Raw genomic sequence first — 21,831 nt, forward strand, 5'->3', positions numbered from 1 at the left:
CTGGGATCATGACCTGAGCCGAAGGCAGACGCTTAACGACTGAGCCACCCAGGCGCCCTATGATAGGGTTCCTTGCTCATTTGTTGAAGAAGGTAATGTCATTACCTTCTTTCTGCATTAGAAATAATTCTGGTTCAGACAGAAAATATGACTTCTAGGGGCTGTCTATCCCCACTTAGTCATAGATATACCTAGCCTACCTGTACACTCTTGAGTGTCACTAAACTCTCATGCATCATGGGCCCACTGGAATAATGTGTTTATGGGGCATCTTGAACACTATATGCAAATGGAGCATTAAGTGGTGGCAGACATATTGCATGTGTTCCAGTATTCCAACAGACTTTAATTACAAAACACAAGTCCAAAAAAAAAAAAAAAAAAACAGAACACAAGTTCCAGTTCAAATTCAAAACACAAGTATAAAACAAAGATAAAATTATTAAGAAATTCAAGATAACAGTAGAACATTAAGTCAGGTGTGGGGCTTTTCTAAGCATGAGGCCTTATTCATTTGCACAGGATGCATCTCTGCGACGTTGTCAACTTTATAAGAAAGTGCCAAGTTGTTTTCCAAAGTAGTTTACCATATCACATTCCAACAGTAAAGTTGGAAAGTTCCAGTAATCTTCATCCTTACAAGTAGCGAGCAGTGTCAAACTTGTTAAATTTAGCCATTCCAGAATATTTATAATGACATCTCACTTTAGTTTTTATTTGCATTTCCCTAATGAATTATTATGTTGATTATTCATTAATTAATGAATTATTCATTCATAATTATGAATAATTATGTGCTTATTTGCCAGCTGGATTTCTTCTTTATTTTTTTTTTTACAAGATTTTATTTGACAGAGAGAGAGCACAAGCAGGGAGAGCAGGAGAGGGAGATGCAGTCTCCCTACTGAGCAGGGAGCCCCATCCAGGACTCAATCCCAGGATCCTGGAATCATGACCTGAGCAGAAGGCAGACGTTTAATCCACTGAGCCACCCAAGGCGCCCCTGGATATCTTCTTTAATGAAATGTTTGCTTAAATCTTTTGCTCATTTTAAAAACTGGGTTGTCTTCTTGAGTTTTGAGAGTTCTTTATATATTCTGGTTATAAATTCTTTTTAAAAAAATATTTATTTATTTATTTGAGAGGTAGAGAGAGAGCAAGAGAGTTGGGGGGTGGGGGAGAAGTGGCAGAGGGAGAGGGAGAGAGAGAATCTCAAGCAGGCTCCCCTCTGAGCGTGGAGCTCCACTCCGGGCTCAATCCCAGGACCCTGAGATAATGACCTGAGTCAAAATCAAGAGTTGGCCGCTTAACCTACTGAGCTACCCAGGTGCCCCTGTATATAAACTCTCAATCAGATGTGTCTTTAACAAATATTTTCTCCTAATCTGTGGTTTTAATCTGTGGCTTGTTTTTTCATTTGCAGCAGTCTTTTGAAGAGCACAAGGTCTTAATTTTGTTTGCTTTATTTTTTAATTGTTTTGTTTTGCTTTGCTTTTTTTTTTTTAAGGTATTATTTATTTATTTATTTGAGAGAGAGAGAGAGAGCACATGAGAGGGAAGAGGGTCAGAGGGAGAAGCAGACTCCCTGCCGAGCAGGGAGCCTGATGCGGGACTCGATCCAGGGACTCCAGGATCATGACCTGAGCTGAAGGCAGTCACCCAACCAACTGAGCCACCCAGGCGCCCTGTTTTGCTTTGCTTTTATTAAATAAACCCTACCCCAACTTGAGGCTTGAACTTACAACCCTGAGATCAAGAGTCCCAAGGTCTATTGATTGAGCTAGTAAGGGTCTTAATTTTGATAATATGTATGAATTTCTTTCTTTTATAGTTCATTCTTTTTATGTCCTAAGAAATCTTTGCTAACCAAAGGTCACAAACATTTTCTTCTGTTTTTTTTTCTTTTCTAGGATTTTATTTATTTATTTGAGAGAGAGAAAGAGAAAGAGAGAGCACGAGCAGGAGGGAGGGGCAGAAGGAGAAGGAGAAGCAGACTCCCCGCTGACTAGGGAGCCCAATGCAGGACTCAATCCCAGGACCCTGGGATCATGACCTGAGCTGAAGGCAGACACTTAACCCACTGAGCCACCCAGGCACCCTCTTCTATGTTTTCTTCTAAAAATGTTTAAAGCTTTCTTCTAGAAAATTTCATAGTTTTTGTTCTATGATTCATTTGAAGTTAATTTTTTTTAATCCATTGGGATGTAGGTTTTAGGTTTAATATAAAATTTCACATTAAAATTTTTGCATATGATATTCAATTGTTCCAGCACCATCTTTTAAAAATCTTTTACAACAGAGCTCCTGGGTGGCTCAGATCGTTAAGCGTCTGCCTTCGGCTCAGGTCATGATCCCAGGGTCCTGGGATCAAGCCCCACATCGGGCTCCTGGCTCAGCAAGAAGCCTGCTTCTCCCTCTCGCTCTGCCTCTCTCCCTGCTCATGCTTTCTCTCTCTGTATCTCTGTGTCTCAAATGAATAAATAAAATCTTTAAATAAATAAATAAATAAATAAATAAAAATCTTTTACACCATTAAGTTACCATGTCATCTTTGTCGAAGATCATTTGACCATATAGTTTTTCTGTTTCAAAATAATTTTGCCTTTGCATTTCCAAATAAATTTTAGAGTAAGTCTGTCCATTTCTATCAAAAAGTAGTTTCAATTTTTATTTGAATTGATGGATTCTATAGATAAATGTGAGATAACTGACATCTTAAAAAGAGCAATTCTCTCATATCCTTCCAGTTATTAGGTCGCCTTTCATTTCTCTCACCAATGTCTTACAGTTTTCAGTGTATAAATCTTCTATATTTTTCTTAGATTTATCCCATATATTCATGTTTTGATGCTGTTGTGATTATTTTTTAAAGTTTCAATTTCTAAATGTTCATTGCAAAGAAAGATAATTGATTCTGTATCCTATGACCCAGCTAAATAATTCACTCATTGATTTTAGATTTTTTTAAATTTCTTGGGATTTGGAGGTAACAATCATGCCATCTGAAAATAAGGACAGTTTTATTTCTTAAACATGAAAGGGTAGACAAGGATCACAGGACATTTGAGAGAAGCCTCTAACATAAAAGACAAGACCAAATAAACAGGACCAAAAAGGCACTTGGAGGAAACAGTACAATGAGCAAAGAAAATACTCAAAAGTATCATTGGTACCTTCAGAGAGAGGAAAAGATATTTCTTTGCGTCCTAGGAAAGATAACATAATATTGTGTATTTTTAAAAGGATCATTCAAAGAACTTAAAAGAGCTTCTATAACTAAAAATAAAAGCCAAAAAAAGAAAGGAAGGAAGGAAGAAAGGAAAGAAGGAAGAAAGAAAGAAGACATCAAAAAACTTCCCAAAAAAGAGAGGAGAAAAGACAAAGAGAAGAAAATTAAGGGAGAGTCGAGTATCAGAAAATTTGAGGTTCAGCATGTGATTAATGGTAGCTCCACAAAGAGAAAGCAGAGGTATTCGGGGTTGGAAGGGACAAGCAGAGTTATTAATGGAGGCATATTACAGGAAAATTTCCCTGAATTAAAAAGCCTGGATTTTCAGTACCCAGCATAATGATAATTAAAAAGATCTATATTATGCTCATCATTGTAAAACTTCAGGGCACCATGGACAAAATGGACAAGAATTGCAAACATTCCACTGAGGAGAAACAATTTATATACAAATATTCAGGAACTGGAATGGTATCAAACTCTTCAACTGCAGGTGCCTGGGTGGCTCAGTTGGTTGAGCGACTGCCTTCGGCTCAGGTCATGATCCTGGAGTCCCGGGATCGAGTCCCGTATCGGGCTCCCTGCTCAGCAGGGAGTCTGCTTCTCCCTCTGACCTTCCTCCCTCTCATGCTCTCTCTCTACCATTCTCTCTCTCTCTCTCAATAAATAAATAAAAATCTTAAAAAAAAAACTTTTCAACTGCAACCCTGTAAATTAAGAGACAATGAAACAATACTTTTAATATTTTGAGGGGAAATAATTTCCAAAATATAATAATTATATTAAAATAAATATATTTTTAGACATTCAAAGGGTCTATTGGAGGGTGTAATTCACCAAATCAAAGGAGAAAACTAGAAGGAGAAAGAACAAGGCATAAGTTCCAGAAAACGGGGATCAAACACACAATAAAGATAAAAGGAATCCCAGGACAATGGTGCAAAGAAATTCCAGATGCTAGGTCTAAAGAGCAACAGGTCTATATTGGAGCAGGAGAATGCAAAGCTCTAAGAAAAATGTCTCTGAGAGGGAAAGAAAAATTGTTAACTTGCCAAATGTGTCCAATCTTATCAGGTAGATTTATGTTTCTAACAGACAGCTTAGGGATATTTAGCTACATAGAAAACTAAGTAAACAAAAACAAAAAAAGATGCAATTATTTACTCTAGGAGGAAAAAAGTACAGGAAAATAAATATACTGAATATAAATGAATATACTAATGCACTGTGTGACTCAATTTTGAATAATACATGATCATAATCATTATAAAGGCTGAATATTAATATAAACAGAAGTGATAATTGTATTGGGAAAATGGGAGGAATGAAAGTCTAATGGATAAAACATAAAACTGAAAAATTAAATATATAATCGTATTTAGCAAATACTGTGCAAGGCAGTAAGTACTCCAGAAATACTATTCATTTAATCATCATATTGGCTCTACGAGTTGGTACTATTATTAATTCCAATTTGCTGATGAAGAAACAAAGTCCCAGAAAACTTAGCTTCCCCAAGATCAGTGGTTCTCAACTGGAGGTGATTTTATTTCCCCTGGGGACGTTTGGCAATGCCTAAAGACATTTTTAGTTATCGCTAGGGTGAGGGTGCTACTGGAATCTAATGGGTAGAGACCACGGATACGCTACACCTCCTAAAATGCACAGAATAGCTCCCTACACCAAAAAGTTATCTGGCACAATATGTCAGTTGTGCTTATCAAGAAACAGTGACCAAGATAAAGGGAAGTGGTGACTACAAAGCTGGGATTTGCATTCTAGCAGCTCTTGATCATCACCTTAGTATGCTGCCTTTCAACAGCAGCTTATGGATGTTATTAGAAACAGGAAGGTAAGTATCAGAAGAAAGAGCTGGAAAAATTAAAACTAGTTGCATCTAAAAAGGGGGGGAGGGGAATAAGATCCAGTGGACTATTTGGGGTTTGTTTGTTTGTTTTTGAGTGTTGTTTGTTGTTTGCTTTTTTTGTTTCTTGCTGTTGTTTAAAAGACCTAAAGAATTATTTGAATTATATTTATTAATTATGAACATTCAAATCATAAACTATTCTTAGCTTAATCATTGTTTCCCATATTGTTTCCCATATTTTAGAAGTGTTTAGAAAATGCAATTTATAAGAGTTGTCCCTCAGTAAATTTTGATTGGATGAAAAAAAGGAAAAATGCATGGAGGACAGAATATATAAAAAGAAAACTTTTGTCTTGACTGACATCTTGCATATCAAGTTCCAACTTGCAACATAATGAAGCATTTCAGACAGAAAATCCTGATGATCCAGATTCCTAATGGAAAAGCTATTTCAGACCTTATTATAAGCAAACAAGAAAAAATAGCTTTACTAGATAATGATAGATTACCAGCTCTATCATTACATATATAAAGGCATCTATGTTAGAGGAACTATGAAGTTATTTTTTAAAAAATATTGGAAGCAAGTTAAATAAGGATGACACTGTTATTCTTAAGCATTATTTTTAAATTCATATATATCATGCAACCTTTAAAGATCCATATAGAAACTATAAATCCAACTTGGAAACTCACCCCCCACCCAGTATCTTGTAACAGTAACAACAGATCTTTAACAGAATGAGCTGCAGAGAAAAGGAAGAAAGATACTAAGTTCATGTCACTCTTATAGCAATACATTGGATCAGTAGAGTATCTCTTTACTCTCAGAGAAAACAAAAGCCATTTTCAAGAATCTTCCCCATCTCTATTTCCTTCCCCACAGCTTTATTTTCTTTCCTCAGATATTTCTTTTCCTGTTTAAGGTTCTGTACGCATGCCTTTTTTTTTTTTTAAGATTTTATTTATTTATTTGACAGAGAGAGACAGGGAGAAAAGGAACACAAGCAGGGGGAGTGGGAGAGGGAGAAGCAGGCTTCCCGCGGAGCAGGGAGCCCGACGTGGGGCTCCATCCCAGGACCCTGGGATCATGACCCGAGCCGAAGGCAGATGCTTAACGACTGAGCCACACAGGCAGATGCTTAATGACTGAGCCACCCAGGCACCCCTCACTTTCTTGTTTTTCTTTTTGCTTTTACCACTTAAATATGCATTCTAAAATACTATCATTTTAGTTTACCTACATTTGAACTTTATATAAATGATATCATACAATATAGTTTCTTCTGTTTTGTATTGTTTAATTCAAGGAGCCCAAAGCATAAATGCAACTAACTTAAGGAAGGGTAGAATTGAAAATCCATCTCTGCTTTTTTTTACATGTTGCTTTTATTTCTCTTTCACTGCAAACAACTTTCTCTGCTTCTCAGGCTACAGGTTAGTCTATGTGTCTTTTCCATAGTTTCTAATGTACAAGTTAGAGGCTTGGTCATCTATAAAAACTAACATTCTGTGTCTTAATATTTTTTTTAAGATTTTATTTATTTGATGGCGAGAGACACAGTGAGAGAGAGAACACAAGCAGGGGGAGTGGGAGAAGGAGAAGCAGGCTTCCCGCTGAGCAGGGAGCCCAATGCGGGGCTCAACCCCAGGAGCCTGGGATCCTGACCTGAGCTGAAGGTAGACTCTCTTAACGACTGAGCCACCCAGGCGCCCCTGCATGCAATGCCTTTTGTTGTGCTTATTCTGACTAGGTAATTTCACATGTTTCTTAAAGCAAAATGACATCAAAATGTACACAGTGAGAAGTCTTATTCTTGCTGCTGTCCACATTCAGGAATGCTGTCCATTCCTCCCTGTTCCTTACAAGTAACCATTTTTAATAGCCTTTTTAATTAATTCCCACGTGCACTGTTCTATTTCTTACTTTATTTAACATAACAATTTTTTATGTTAGTTGGGGCGCCTGAGTGGCTCAGTCGGTCAAGCGCTGCCTTCGGCTCAGGTCATGATCCCAGCATCCTGGGATCAGGTCCCATGTTGGGCTCCCTGCTCAGTGGGAAGTCTGCTTCTCCCTCTCCTCCCTGCTCCTGCTCTCTCTCACTATCTCTGTCTCTCTCTGTCTCTCTCAAATAAATAAAATCTTTTTAAAAAAATTAAATCAGTGGTTTTAATTTCGCTAAATTTTGAATCATTTTCTGTACTGTTAAATAGTAATTACTTAAAATTTAAATAACACACTGCTTTATCAAAAGATTTTAATTTCTCATATTTAAAGAAAATATCATTCTTGGTATAGTCAAAGATCATAAAACAAACGCTAAAAGTCTAATCACATTGAAATCAATTTTTTTAACAAGATTTTAATGGGAAACTATGTGGCTTGGAATTGTATAAATAATTAAACCCTTTCACATTTCTTTCTATCATTTATTTTCCATCCCCCAAACCCCCCCCCCAAACCTGGGCAGCTCGGTTGGAAACCTATTTCTTAGGGTGGAGCTCATAATGGGGACTTGGTAGAGGAGACAAAGAAAAAAATGCAGCACATAACTATCCACCAAGTTAACTTAGGAATGAATACTTCTCTTCACAGGGCTTCACAGCATGGATTTGGCTTGGAACTGTGAAATCAAAGGAGAGTTTGTTTTTCTCTGGCCTTTCTAAGATTCTTCCCAGGAGCAAAGCCTATTCTATATTCATGAGGAAATCACTATTATAGAATGTCAATGGTGTTTGAATGAATGGTCTTCTATTCCAATTCAAATTAATATTATCTTTTGGGTATATATTAAATTTATTGACCCTCTTCTATTTCAGGTGGGAAAAGAAATTACTCTGAACATAGAGAGAGACCTAGGAGACAATCAGAAGTCATTGCACCATGTCTATTTGAATTTCTTTAGGTATATGAACATACTCTTGTCTCAAATAAAAGACAACAGGAAGAAATGGAAAAATCAGCTGCATGCCTCAAAACAAGGAGTGAAAAAATTTCAAGAAATATAAAATAATGAGAAAAAATTAACTATCTAATTAATGACTGCCATAAGCAAAGAAGGTATATGCCCCTTCCAACTCTCTAGAGGTTAAAAAATAATAATGTGCTATATGGGGCACGTGGGTGGCTCAGTGGGTTAAGCATCTGCCTTCAGCTCAGGTCATGAGCTGAGTCCCACATCAGGCTCCCTGCTCAGTGGGGAGTCTGCTTCTCCCTCTGCCTCTCCATCTGGCTTGTGGTCTCTCTCTCGCTCACTCTCTCTCTCTCTCAAAATAAATAAAATCTTAAAAAAAATAATAATAATGTGCTATCAAAAATATGATAAAAACTGTCAAATTATAGATTATATTAGTTCTCTAATTAGGAAAATTAAGTCAAGATTCTTCCATGAAAATTATATATATTCACAAACAGGAAAATAAAAACAAAGAAAAGCAATTAGTACTTTATCAAAACTTCACCAATGTTATTTCAATCACATCAAATCCTGCTGGCAGATGTTGTGTCTGAACAAATTTATATGTTCACTCTTATTCAGTTTTGCATAGTGAAGTTATCTTTCTTTGAGTTGTGAATCGTTGTATATGTTCTTTTTGGTGAAGATGAGATGTAAGAACTTGAAATTCTGGGACGCCTGGGTGGCTCAGTCGGTTAAATGGCTGCGTTCGGCTCAGGTCATGATCCCAGGGTCCTGGGATGGAGCCTCACATCGGGTTCCCTGCTCGGCGGGGAGTCTGCTTCTCCCTCTCCCACTCCCCCTGCTTGTGTTCCTGCTCTCACTATCTCTGTCTCTGTCAAATAAATAAATAAAAATCTTTAAAAAAAAAAAAAGAACTTGAAATTCTTTGTACAATCTATATCCATGCATCTTTGCATACACTATCAATTTTTAAAAATAGTAATAGGAATAAAAGCATGACATAACAGTTGAACTGCATGTTATTGGGTATTATTAGTTGGCATTGAGGAGTTTCTAGAAATTATAAAAACATGGTAAGTTATTCATACCTATCTTCAAACACTGAGGTGGCAAGGGAATCAAATGATTTGCTGATGCCTAAATAAAAATTTATTTTCTACTAAAATATTATTAATCAGGTGTCAAGCATATTAAGCATTCTCAGGAATATTATAGTGAATCTATAAGCTTTTTTCTTTGTCTTCAAACACACAGGCAATATTTATCATATATAAAAGTGAAAGTAAAAACAAATATCAAATTCATTTTTGAAAGAATAGAAAAAGGAATCTCTAGTTCTTTCAAAGTCAAAAACAATCCATGTTGGCAAGAAGAAATTTAAAAGTCCAAGGCAAAATAATGAATACATTTTTCTTTACATTGTTAGAAGTACCGTATAAAACGATATTATTTTCAAGGGAAAAATGCCATATTACTAATATAAATATATGCCTTTCAGAGAATGATTACAATAGCAGTATGAAACAGACAAAATTAAACAAGAGTTTTTGTACTTATCTTACAAATATTAACTCAGGACTTTGGTTTTACCAAAACTATATAAACCTTAATTTCATTCATGATCTTATCAAATTAACTACTTTGGCTCTTTGTTTTCTCCTCCATTACAGGCTTCTTGTGCCTTAGAGCTGTTACATTTTTTTTTAAGATTTTTATTTATTTATTTATTTTTCAACAGAGAGAGAGAGAGAGAGAGACAGCGAGAGAGGGAACACAAGCAGGGGGAGTGGGTGAGGGAGAAGCAGGCTTCCCGCAGAGCAGGGAGCCCGATGCGGGACTCGATCCTAGGACCCCGGGATCATGACCTGAGCTGAAGGCAGACGCCTAATGACTGAGCCACCCAGGCGCCCAGAGCTGTTACATTTTACTTGGCTTAATTTATAACTAGAGCAAGACTGAAATAATCATCTGTGTCATCTAAAGAAAACACACTTATACGACACTGTGGGGGAAGAGAGAGGAAATGGCCTGGCACTGATGACCACCAAACAGAAATTGGGAACTAAACCAATGGACCCTGAAAGACTAGTAATTTGATAGAATATTTTCTATAGTAACTGAGAAACCAATGATACTTCACATAAAATATAATCTCTTTTGTAAGATTTTGGCATTTTAGTTGATAACTACCTTTATATTTTGATTTTATTACTGTGGTTACAGTTGAATATTTTATTAATACAATTGTTGAAGTGATATCAAGAAAATTAATACATTATTTTATGAAAGTGTTATTGTATTATTTTTTAAAATTCATTTAAAGTTTATGTTAAGTTGAAATAGCTCATAAAGTTCTTGCTTGTTTACTTAAAGATTCAGGGAAAAACTTATTGTTAGTACATCCATATAACTTGTTCAGCCTATTCTTGCCAGCCTTTGAACCAAATTCCGCCTATAGTACACCCATGCTGGGGATACTAAAGTAGCAGATACTGATGATTGCTTCAATAATCCAATATCCATTTCTAAACCCTGTTTCCCATTCCTGCCTTTGCTAGAGGCTAGAAAAGCTAAGTACTTTCTTCCTTGTTTTCCTTGTAGTTAGCAGAACACAATTTTGGCCAATAATATGTAGGTAAATACATACTGGACTATATAGTCTTTTGGGACAAGCTTTTCATCTTATATATTTTATACATATGTATTATATATATATAATTTATATTATATTATATATATTTATATTATATATTATATTTATATTATATATATCATTTTATTTTATATATATATGGAGAGAGAGAGAAAACAGGGAAGGCTGACCCCATACTTTTCCACTGTTCTGTTGGTCTTGAAAGAGGATTGAATATCTGCAGTTACAGCAGTCCTATTATGATTGTAAGAGGAAAGCAAAGAAGAACTAACTGCAGTGACCCAGGCTTGGACATCAGAAGCAGTTGCCTACCACCTGGCTTCTTATGAGAAAAATAAACCTTTCTGTTTAAGTCATTACTTATCAGATATTTTATTACTTGGAGCTAATAGCCTTTCTGATGCACTGTCCTCAAAGAGTGTATATTCTACTGAGAAAAACATGGTCAGATGTCCAAAGTAAAAGATAATGCTTTAACTAAAGGCTATCTCTCCTATCTAAAAAAGAATGGTACGGATTCCCCACCACATCCTCCAGCAATATTCTGATTATCAGAATCTGAATATTGCTGAACAGAAGTGATGGTCTCTCAAAGCATCTATTTGAAAGAATTTACACACAAATACTTTCTATGTTTGGCTGAAGAACAGGGAAAGAGTATGTGTATGAGTGTGAGCATGTGTGTAGGGTGATGACAACAAAGAGAAAGGCATGGCATGATGACTATCTCCCTTTACCTTCATCTATTTAAAATAGTTAATTTCATCAGAGACATGGTTTTATTATTATTATTTTAAGATTTTATTTATTTATTTGAGAGAGAGGGATAGTGAGAGAGAGCACAAGCAAGGGAGAGAGGGAGATGCAGACGCTCCCTGAGCCAGGAGCCCGATGTGGGACTCGATCCCAGGACCCTGGGATCATGACCTAAGCCAAAGGCAGATGCTTAACTGAGCCATCCAGGCATCCCTCATTGGAGATATTGTGATATAATGAACATAAGCAGTGCTGCTTTGAGAATCACGTGACCAAGTATGGCACAATGGTGGTCTTACTTCTGTAGTTGAGCCTAGCCCAGCTCTGGTTCATTATTGACAGCTTGGGGAGCACCAAAGATGATCTCCTTGACACCAATTCTGATTGTCTCATGGAGGGTATAAGCAGCAGTGGAAACAGCAAGCACCCTACTGCAAGTGATGTTCAGGCATTAGACTTTCAGGAGGAGGTTTGTGTATAAGCACAAAGTCAAACATTGCAGAACATGTGTAAAACATCACTTGGAGAATCCTGGAAGTATGGGAGGAAGCCAATACATTTTCAGGAGTCTGGGGGTCCTACGTATGGGAGAAGATGGGGTCAATCTGTGCTATTAATATAACTGGAATCCATCCAGTCTATAGCCCAAGCTGGTGAGAGTTTTAAGGACAGTGGTTTTTGGCTGATAGATACTTCAACTCTTCATCTAATTCAAGTTGCCGTCGATGGTATGGAGAAGACTCCCATTCAGAGAACTGGACAAGAGAATGGAGGATCACTCAAACCACAATGAGGCAAAGGAAAGCTTATTGAAAGCTGAGTAATTGGAGAATATTCTCTGATCAAAGGGAACAGATTTCTTTACTCTTTGAGTTCATATTAATGGCAAAGTTCAGTAACTGTTTTGAGAGAGTGGAAAAGTCTCTTTTCCCCTCCACACTCCAAGAGTATATATGTAATATTAACATCGCTTCTGTTTGTCCTCACCCCTCTCTTGCTCCCCTTCTCTCAGTAGAATAACAAGAATAAAAAGATCAACCAACAATCAACAAAGATTAGTATCTTCTGAACACTATTGCATACAAGATATTGTGGTAAGCACGGTATGGGGATTTTTCAAAATAAAATAGCTCTATTAAATGACCTTCATTTAGGGACGCCTTGGTGGCTCAGTTGGTTAAGTGGCTGCCTTCGGCCTGGGTCGTGATCCCAGGGTCCTGGGATCGAGTCCCACATCGGGCTCCCTGCTCAGCGGGGAGCCTGCTTCTCCCTCTCTCTCCCTCTGCTTGTGCTCTCTCTGTCAAATAAATAAAATCTTAAAAAAAATAAGTAAATGACCTTCATTTAGTCAAACCATAAGATTAACTGATGTTCTCCATTCCCCCTATAAAAAAGACTGATGTCCATGGCCACTGAATGTTTACTAGTGGGCTATATCATAGCATAGCTGAACATTTATGCTTCCTCCAGCTGAGTTATAACTAACAGCAGCCAATCATTCATTCCCTTAATAGCATCTGAGTGTACACTATGTGACAGGCTCTATTCTAGAAGGTAGGGATGCAGCAGTGAATAAAACAGACTAAAATTCTGACCTTCTGAAGCTTACATAAAAATCAATTTTTTTAGGGGTGCCTGAGTAGCTCCGTTGGTTAAGCAGCCAGCTCTTGATTTTGGCTCAGGTCATGATCCCACATCCTGGGATCAAGTCAGCGGGGAGTCTGTTTAAGGATTCTTTTTCTCCCTCCCCCTCTGTCCCTCCACCACCACCCCTCAGCCTAGATCACGTGTGCACGCGCACTCTTGCTCTCTCTAAAATAAATAAATCTTTAAAAAAAATCAATTGTTTTAGTTTCCCAAATTCTTAATGTTAATTATTCTTGCTAATGTAATTAGGTAATTTCATTTTTATATACTTTATTAAGTGTAAAGTGCAAAGTGAAAATAAAGTTGAAATTTATTTATTTATTTTTTGAGATTTTATTTATTTATTTGAGAGAGAGAGAGAGCATGAGAGAGGGTAGGGTCAGAGGGAGAAGCAGACTCCCCACGAGCAGGGAGCCCGATGCAGGACTCGATGCGGGACTCAATGTTGGACTGGATCCTGGGACTCCAGGATCATGACCTGAGCCAAAGGCAGTCGCTTAACCAACTGAGCCACCCAGGCGCACCTAAAGTTGAAATTTAAAAAACACTTAAAGTAGTGAGTTTTAGGTTATGTATATTTCACCACAATTTTTTAAAAAATGAAGCTGAATGCTATGGAAAGACAAATTACTGCCATGAATTACCAGAGGCAAGAAAACTAATATATTATACAAATGTCCTCAAGTTATACATTTCCTTTAACAAAAACCAAACCAGAAAATCGTAGATTTTGCATTTAGGTAAGGTTGTAAAAAAAACAACCTACAACTCTCAACAGCAGATTTATGGTCAGAAAAGCCTTGGCCCAACATCAAAAGATTGACTAATGAATGTATAATGATAGATTTTTGGTAAAAATAAAATACTTAATTTGCATATGTATAATCTTTAATAGTTCCCTACTTTAAGGTAACCTAAAGAACTATTCATCCTAACAGCTTCAACTCTCTAAGAAATTTCCTCTCCCATGGTTGTAAAATGTGGCAGGTTCAGCATTTCTCCTGTTTATAGGAGTATCCTAGCTCAGGATTTGGCCCTAAATTGGTCATCAGTGTCTGCAGATAAGACTATTTTTCCTCTTCAGTTTTCTATTAGAGATTATAGGAGAAGATGTAAAAATCAATCAACTTTTAAGAAATTTTTATGAAGTGATGCTTTGTTTTATTAAACATTCTGACTCGGCCTAACAAAGCCTCCTTTAATAATCAACTTTCTTGCACAGCAGTTTACTCCCATCAGACAGTGTGAAATCACTCTCTTTAAAACAGAACTTTAAACTAGAAAGCTTAATTTCTGATTTGGTCTCCATTTCTGGGAACACTTAAGAAAATCAAGATTAGCAGTCATGAACCCTAAGGTAAGTCCCTATAGGTCAGATTTAGATGACAGCATGTTCATATTAAATTACTTTGCGTATGTTCAAACATGGCTCGGTCTCAAAAAAACAGAAGGGTTATGCTTACTTGCCATTCTCCCTTCAACCAAACTGAATAGGCAGTTACATAACTTGCCAGGACAAGTAGTAGAAATGAGTCAGAGACAGGACCAGCCCTAGTAAAAATTGTGAATTAGGCAGTTTGACTTCAGTGCCACACCCCTTTAGTACTACACATACTTCCCCGATCCCCTCCCTTGGTATCATCAGCCCTGCGGGTCACCCTCATAGCACACACCTCACCCCCACCAAATTCTCTCTCACTCTCTCTTTCTCTTCCACTCACACCGAAACTAGCTGCCCTCTTTCCTTCTTCCCCTTCACTAATTAAAATTTACCTCTCCAGTATCTCTCACCCTCAGGGTTTAATGTGACAACTACCTAATCTGATAAACCAATCTATACTAATGTGCTAAGAGAGAAAGCTGGAAGGTAAAGTGAATTTTAACTTCCACATTCTAAAGTTAATACCTTTGCAGTTTAACTCATTAGTGACTAAGAGCAAGAATTTCTAGCCAAGGCATTCAGGAAATATTTTGGCTCAGGCAAAGCCATTAAGCAACTGGCAAATGCAGGAGTAGGTGAATATTTTTAGCCTAGCACACTTCTGGCCCTATCAGAGGAACTAACAAGCCCTGGTCAATTTGGGGCCAGTAGGGGGAAATTGGAAAGAGCTAAGAATCTCGCTGGTAAAGAAGAGTGAAAGTTACAGGAGCACCACAATCAATTTTTTCTGACTTAACCTTTCATAGGACTAGCTAGCCCTGGTACCTGATAAAGAAAGATTCTATCTATCTATCTATCTATCTATCTATCTATCTATCTATCTATCCGTTTGACAGAGAGAGACACAGCGAGAGAGGGAACACAAGCAGGGGGAGTGGGAGAGGGAGAAGCAGCCTTCCCGCTGAGCAGGGAGCCCGATGTGGGGCTCGATCCCAGGACCCCGGGACATGACCTGAATCGAAGGCAGACGCTTAACCAACTGAGCCACCCAGGCACCCCGAAAGACACTATTTAAAAATTTTTTTTCTCCATAAGTCTAGAACTAATTCCAAAAATCTGCATACCTTCTGTTGTTATGGTTGTTTGATTTTCTTCAATAGCACTTACAGTTTTCATACACATATTTCATGTAATCCCGTTGAATACTGAAAGAACATTACAGGCTATATCACTTTATAAATGAGGAAAATGACACTCAAAGAAGAGAGGTGACTTGTCAAGATTTGCACTTAGGTCTTTTGAGTGCAAATGCTGTGCTCTTTCATTGTAAACTGAGCTACCAGGCTGCCTCCCAACGTTGAGTTGTCTGTGCCATTGCTGTCATGTAACTCTACATCCTAGGGGAATTCTCACATTCTAAAGAGAGTTCAGCTACCACCCAAAGAAAATAACCTGTTTATTCAGTGGACCTGAGGGTGATTGTAGTCCTATCTGGTTTCCACTGCTGTATTTTTCCCCAGCTAATTCTTGGTTCACTTGGAAGTGTCAGTACTGTCTCACATAGTCTTCCTTAAGCACTGTCAGACTTTGTGCTCCAATTACCTGCTCATGTTTTGGTGGATTACTTATCTTGCTTCTGCTTCTCCCCTGGGCAAAGTTCCCATCACAGTCCTTACTCTGTAAGCATAAAAAAGGATAATGTGTTTCTGGGCTTAAAGGAGGAAAAACACTAACATAGTTGGTACAAGCCAGAATACAAATATTTCATATTGAGATGAACACAAGAAGCCAGCTGGGAAAACATAGCTATTTACAGATTTAGATTAGCCTAGAATTCATTTCAACCTTTGAGGTAAAGGTGGCATTTTTAAATCATTGGCATTTAAAGCACACAATCTTAACATCTTGGAAAGATATAAGCCCCTTTCTGAATTTGTTGAAATGTATAGATGCTTTCCCTAGAAAAATGCACAAACACACAAACTTGGAACACATTCTCAAGGAGTCCATTACGGGGTGATCCATGGGTCCCACATAAAATATTCCTGACTTAGAGTGTGACACAAGGTTCGTCTCTAAGTGATGAATATTCTGAGGTCCATGAGCCACTTGGGAGCCCAATTAAATATGCGTTAAGACCAGCTATTTAGTTTCTTTATGTTAGTAGTGATAATCTGTTGACCTTTTTGTTTGTTTAGAGAAACCATTTTTATTTAGTCTTTAAGAGAAAAATCAGCTATGCTAGCCTCTAAGGTACCCCTGTCCAAAAGGACTACTAGCCATGATGGAAATGTTCTGTCTCTCTGCTATTCCATTCAGGAGCCACTAGCCACTTGAAATGTGGATAGTGGGACTGAGGAACTGAATTTTTTATTTAATTTAAATTTCATTAATTTACAAAAGAGTTTTTTCTTGTGATGAAAACTTTTAAGATCTACTCTCAGCAATTCTCAAATATACAATACAGTATTATTAACTGTAGTCCCAATGTGTACATTACATCCCCATGACTTATTTATTTTATAGCTGGCAGTTTGTCTTCTTAACACCCTAGACCTTTTATAACAAAAGTGACACATACATGTTGTAAAGATTTTAAATAAAAACATTTCCAAAATGCAATGTTTACTGTAATTCTAATCCTCAGAGAAACAGTAGTTGGTATAAATATTGCCATATAAATAGATATATGTATTTTTTAAAAGATTTTATTTATTTATTTGAGAGAGACAGTGAGAGAGTGGGGGTTGGGGGGAGAGCAGAGGGAGAGTGACAAGCAGACTGTGGTTACTGCAGTGCCCCATGCAGGGCTAGATCCCAGGACCCCGAGATCACAACCTGAACCAAAATCAAGAGTCAGAAGCTCAACCGACTGAGCCACCTAAACTCCCCAAGATATATGTATTTTTGAACAGAAATCATATTATTTTGTATAGCAATTTGATTTTGTCACTGGATAATATATATGGGCAACCATAGTTTATGTAGTCATTCCACTATTATGGACAATTATTCTGTTTTTAATCTTTTGACTATCAACAATACTGCAATAAATATTCTTGATCATATCTCTGGTCATATATGTAAATCTTTCTATATGATAAATTTCCTAGGTAGAATAAGCTAAAGGATATAAACATTATGTATTATGAAAGACATTGCAATTGCACTCCCAGATGCAATAAGCCAAGCTATAATCCTACCAACAATCATGAGATGGTATCTATTTCACATGTTTTCACCAATACCAGATATTATAAGTCTTTAAAAATTTTTTCCATGGGGGGCTTGGGTGGCACAGTTGGTTAAGTACCTGACTCTTGGTTTTGGCTCAGGTCATGATCTTGGGGTCCTGAGATTGAGCCATGTGTCAGGCTCCAAGCTCCGCACAGAGTTTGCTTAAGATTCTCTCTCCTCTGCCCTCACCCTGACCCCCATTTGTGCACGTGCGCACTTTCTCTCTCTCAAGTAAATAAATCTTAAAAAAAAAAAAATGTTTCCAATTTGATAGTTATAGATACCTTACTTTTGTTTTTTTTCTTTATACAGTTGTTTTATTTTCAAATACGCATTGCTTTTCTGAATTTCTTTTGTAAATTTTATATTCATTGTTTTTATTGCTATATAGAAACTTTGTATTTTATGTAGCAAAATAAACAAATTCTTTTAAGATTTGGGGGATAAGTGGGTATCTGCGGCTATCACCAAAATAAATTCCATATAGATGAAAGAATAAAATGTGAAAAACAAAGCCATGAAAGTCTAGAAGAAAAAAAAGGAAGAATATTTTTAGTAACAGAAAATGAAATGGCTTGTAAGCATACAAAAAATACTAATAAGAGAAAGAAAACTATACCTGTAATGTGACAGCATTTGTACCTATTAGATTAGCAATGATCAAAAAAGTTTGATAATGCTGTGTTGGTAAGGCTGAGAGGAAACCAAGTGTGCTAGCAAACTTTCCATCTGTATTGGGAATGACTGTAACTAGTTTGTACCACTTCTTTAGAGGGCAGCTTGGTTTTGTTTAACAAAATGTAAAATGTGCCTACTCTTTAATACAGCAATTACACTTCTAGAAGCTAAACCTACAGCTCTACTTTACATGTAAGACAGGACCAAGTACAAAAAAATGTATTTTGAATTGTAAGGAATAGCAAAAGTTTGGAATAACCAATGTGTCCATTAAAAAGGAAGAAGTTAAGTAAACTATGCCACATCTAAGCAACAGAATACTATACAGCCATTCAAAAGAGCTAGGCATATCTAGAGGATCTGATAATAGAGATCAAAGGATATTACAATGTTTAAAAAAATGTATTAGATAAGGATGTGAGCTAACCTCACTTCAAAAAAGAATATGTGTATGGGTGTATCTGACAAGATACACAAGAAATAGCTAGATTTCTCAACACCATTTTTGAATGATGCATGTTCCTCCTTTATTATATACTGTACCTAGTCAACCATTTTATCATATATTGTACCTGGTGTGCTGCTAACCATTGTGATTTAGAATTCATTTTAATAGCATTTAGTGTTAAAAAAATAGCTTTTAGTGTACTTCCTCCTCATTTCTTTTCTTTTTTTTTTTTTAAGATTATTTATTTGTTTATTCATGAGAGACAGAGAGAGAGAGAGAGAGAGGCAGAGGGAGAAGCAGGCTCCCAAGGAGCAGGGAGCCCGATGCGGGACTCGATCCCAGGACCCTGGGATCATGACCTGAGCCGAAGGCAGACGCCCAACCATCTGAGCCACCCAGGCGCCCCTCATTTATTTTCTTTTTAAGATCTTCTTGGTTATTTTTATTTACTTATTTTTAGATTTTATTTGAGAGAGAGAGTGCACATGAATACAAGTGGCGGGGAGGGCTAGAGGGTAAGGGAGAGGCAGGCTCCCTGCTGGGCAGGGAGCCCAATTCGGGGCTTGATCCCAGGATTCTGGGATCATGACCTGAGCTGAAGGCAGATGCTTAACTGACTGAGCCACCCAGACACCCCTCTTCTTGGTTATTTTTAAAAGGTTAATCTTCCAAATGAATTTTTAAATTATTTTGTCAAATTCCCAAAGTATTGTTAGACACTTGATTAAAATTATACTGGATATGTAGGTTACTTTTAAAAGGTATTAGAATTCTATGATGTTTGGGTGTTGGTATTTATTTATTTATTTATTTTTAAAGATTATTTTAGAGAGAGAGCACAAGGGGGTTAGGGGCAGAGGGAGAGGGAGAATTTCAAACAGACTCCATGCCCAGCACAGGGCCCAACTTGGGGCTCGATCTCAGAACCCTGAGATCACAACCCTGAGATGAAGACCCTGAGAACACTACCTGAGCGGAAACCGAGAGTCAGATGCAATTAACCGACTATGCCACCCAGGGACCCCTGAGTGTTGGTATTTAATCTAAAAGTAGCTCTTCTTTTTTTTTTTTTTTGTTTTCTTCCTTCTTTCCTTCCTCCCTCCTTCCTTTCTTCCTTTCTTCCTCTTCTCTTCTCTTCTTTTCTTTTGCTCATACCCATAGTGGACCAAACAAGGGCTTGAACTCACAACCTGAGCTGAGATCAGAGTCAGATGCTCAACCAAGGGAGCCACCTAGGTGCCCCATCTTTTCTTTATTCAAACATTTTTGTCTTACAAATTCATTTTTAAAGTAAATTTTATTAATTTATTTTAGTATTCATTTCTAGCTATTTGATTATTGTTATTATAAATAGGATTCTTTTTATATTGTATGTTCTAACTGGTTATGATTTATACATGAGAAAGCTCTTCATTTTGTATGTTAATTTTTTTAAAAGATTTTATTTATTTATTTGAGAGAGTGAGTGTGAGAGAGCACAAGCAGGGGGAGCCTCAGAGGGAGAGGGAGAAACCCTGAGATCATGACCTGCCCCGAAGGCAGATGCTTAACGGACTGAGACACCAGGGGCCCCTGTATGTTAATTTTTTAAAAACTGGTTACCTTAACTCATCTTTTATTGCTTCTAAAAATTTTTCAACTGATCCTTGGAGTTTTCATATAATTTGCAAACAAATGTCAATCCTAACTTATGTTCAGTATTTAATTTTGTATTTCTCTTTCATGTTCTCACTGGATTGGCTATCATATCCTTTCATGATATGATGATGAGCATTCTTGCTATGTTTAATGAGAATAATTGTTTCATTATAAAGCAAGTTTCTGGATTTGGTATAAAATATATATTGTTGGGGCACCTGGGTGGCTCAGTCGTTAAGCGTCTGCCTTTGGCTCAGAATCCCAGGGACCTGAGATCGAGCCCCCGCATCAGGCTCCCGGCTCCACGGGAAGCCTGCTTCTCCCTCTCCCACTCCCCCTCATTGGGTTCCCTCTCTCGCTGTGTCTCTCTCTGTCAAATAAATACAATCTTTAAATATATATATATATTTAAATTATCTGGGGCGCCTGGGTGGCTCAGACGGTTAAGCCTCTGCCTTCGGCTCAGGTCATGATCCCTGGGTCCTGGGATCGAGTCCCTCATCGGGCTCCCTGCTCCTTGGGAGCCTGCTTCTCCCTCTGTCTCTCTCTCTCATGAATAAATAAATAAAATCTTTAAAAAAAAATAAATTATCTATCCTAAATTCTTTAAAAGTTTTCATTAATGATGTTGGATTTTACAAAATCCTTTTCATTATCAGTTGAAACACTCATACAGATTTTTTTTCTTCCTTGACTTATTAATATAGTCAACCAAATGAATAAGTTTTCTATTACTGAATCATTCTTATATACCTGGCATAACTCTTCTTAATTTTGCCATGGCATTTGTAACATAGTTCTGGGGTCTACATGTATCTTAAGTATTTTAATTTTACATTATATCCAAAAGGAGATTAATTTGTAGATTTCTCTTTTGTGTACTCTTTACACTCTTTATCAGGTTTTGGTATCGTAGCCATTTATTTTAAAACCAGCCTTTTACCTCATACAGAACAGAAGGATTACTGGTGAAAAAGCCCTGAGGGCAACCACTTGAAATGGCCTTAAGGGGGGGTGGGGAACAAGGCTCACAACACTGGTTTGTCTACTTTTGAGAAAATTTGCAACACTATACTCTTCATACTTTCTTGAATTTGTAAGCTATTCCAAGTATTATGGATTTGCTTTTCTTTCTAATAAATATATGAACTTTCTTTCAATGACAATGACCTTAGCACTGTTATACATGAACCAGAACACTTAAAAACTGCTATTTCAGAAAATGGGGGAAGGACTGGGGAAAGGGCTCTAGTCCTTCACTTCTGTCTCTAGTCCAACTAGGCTGGTCTTCTCACTGTTACTATCACCACCCTATTCCTGTTGTTGCACTTTGGCTGAATGTTGTTTCCTTCGTTTGTGTTTCCTCATGGTGCTTC

At 37.2% G+C, this 21,831-nt stretch overlaps 1 protein-coding gene across 1 annotated transcript in view; it reads right to left on the bottom strand.

Moving 5' to 3' along the window:
- The window catches only part of MAPK10 (mitogen-activated protein kinase 10), a 556,562-nt gene that overhangs the window by 533,422 nt on the left and 1,309 nt on the right, over positions 1-21,831 (bottom strand). Inside the window, exon 2 of the mRNA XM_073891887.1 lies at positions 16,057-16,131. The gene's annotated coding sequence lies outside the window, so the exon portion shown is untranslated. The remainder of the gene's footprint in view (positions 1-16,056; positions 16,132-21,831) is intronic.

Source organism: Callorhinus ursinus, unplaced genomic scaffold (assembly GCF_003265705.2).
Source record: "Callorhinus ursinus isolate GAN/ISIS: 27379988/994484 unplaced genomic scaffold, GSC_fseal_2.0 scaffold4, whole genome shotgun sequence".
In the NCBI taxonomy this organism is placed as follows: domain Eukaryota; kingdom Metazoa; phylum Chordata; class Mammalia; order Carnivora; family Otariidae; genus Callorhinus; species Callorhinus ursinus.